Source organism: Hordeum vulgare, chromosome 6H (genome assembly GCF_904849725.1).
Source record: "Hordeum vulgare subsp. vulgare chromosome 6H, MorexV3_pseudomolecules_assembly, whole genome shotgun sequence".
In the NCBI taxonomy this organism is placed as follows: Eukaryota; Viridiplantae; Streptophyta; class Magnoliopsida; order Poales; family Poaceae; genus Hordeum; species Hordeum vulgare.
The window spans coordinates 503,498,968-503,500,975 of NC_058523.1; positions in this window are offsets into that span (position 1 = coordinate 503,498,968).

Genomic DNA, 2,008 nt, shown 5'->3' on the forward strand with positions numbered 1-2,008 from the left:
CCAGTAGGAGAATCGCGCCAAGTCCACAGTACCTGCACAAACACAAAAGAGGTTACACCCAACGCTATAAAGGGGTTGTCAATCCCTTCAAGATTGATTGTAAAGTGAGATCTATAGGTGGAAAGTGCAACGAAGTAAAAGAGTAAGATCTGAAGGCTGGAAATATGGTGTGAACTAGACCCGGGGGCCATAGTGTTCACTAGAGGCTTCTCTCAAAATAGCAAATAATACAGTGGGTGAACAAATTACTGTCGAGCAATTGATAGAACCGCGCAAAGTCATGACGATATCTAAGGCAATGATCATACATATAGGCATCACGTCCGAGACAAGTAGATCGATACTTTCTGCATCTACTACTGTTACTCCACACATCGACCGCTATCCAGCATGCATCTAGTGTATTGAGTTCATAACGAACAGAGTAACGCCTTAAGCAAGATGACATGATGTAGAGGGATAAATTCAAACCAATGATGAAAACCCCATCGTTTTACCCTTGATGGCAACAACACGATATGTGCCTCTCTACCCCTTCTGTCACTGGGTGAGGTCACCGCATGGTATGAACCCAAAACCAAGCACTTCTCCCATTGTAAGAATCATAGATCAAGTTGGCCAAACAAAACCCACAACTCGAAGAGAATTACAAGCATATGAAATCATGCATATAAGATATCAGAAGAAGCTCAAATAAGATTCATAGATAATCTGATCACAAATCCAGAATTCATCGGATCTAGGCAAACACACCGCAAATAAGATTACATCGGATAGATCTCCATGAAGATCATGGAGAACTTTGTATTGAAGATCCAAGAGAGAGAAGAAGCCATCTAGATACTAGCTATGGACCCGAAGGTCTATGGTGAACTACTCACGCATCATCGGAGAGGTCATGGTGTTGATGAAGCCCTCCGTATCCGAATCCCCCTCCGACAGGGCACCAGAACGTGCCCCAGATGGGATCTTGCGGAAACACAAGCTTGCGGCGGCGGAAAAGTATTTTCGTGGATCTCTCTCATAGTTTTGGAATTTTTCTGAATTTATAGGCGGAAGAGGTAGGGCAGATGAGCCACAGGGGGCCCACAAGCCTGCTAGGTGCAGACCCCCTTGGCCGCGCATAGGGGGGTTGTGGGGTCCCCTGGTGGCCCCTGTCTTGGTTCTCAACTCTCGTGCATATGTTTTGTTCCAGAAGAAATATTTTCGGAAGTTTCTTCCGTTTGGACACCGTTTAAAATCCTCCTCTGAAAAGGGTCAAAAAACACGGAAAAAAACAAGAACTGGCACTTGGCACTGAGTTAGTAAGTTAGTCCCAAAAAAGATATAAAAGGCATACAAAACATCCAAAGTTTGACAAGATAATAGCATGGAACCATCAAAAATTATAGATACGTTGGAGACGTATCAGGCGCGATGTTGGCTTGTGCGCCATAGGTGGCTCCCCTACGGTGGTTCTTCACTCCAATATTGCTTATTTCCTCGAGAGAGAAAATATAAAAAAGTTTCGGGCGATTATGAGAACATTCATTTTCTGCACAAAAACAACACCAAGGTAATTCTACTAAAAACAACGCTAGTCCAGGTTAGTTGTAGATAAAAATATAAAGTGCATCAAAAAATATCAAAGTATTTTAAACATAGGCAAACATGGCATGAATACTTCATAAATTATTGGTACGTTGGAGACGTATCACTACTTATGTCGGATAAGCTTACACCCATGTTGGATAAATGCATATTCGTGGGATATCCGAGGGAAACCTTGGGATACAGCTTCAACAACCGAGAAGAGAACAAGTGTTTGTTGCTCGGAACCTGTTTTTCCTACAAAAAGAGTTTTTCAGTCGGGAAGCTACAGGGAGAATAGTGCGACTCAAAGAAATTTGAGAGCCACTCGGGGACGACTCGGCTGGTGATGAGATTATAGCCAAGTCGGTCAGGGAACCCCTATTGGAGTCGGCATCGATGCCGAGAACTTTCATTTTCTGCACAAAAACAACACCAT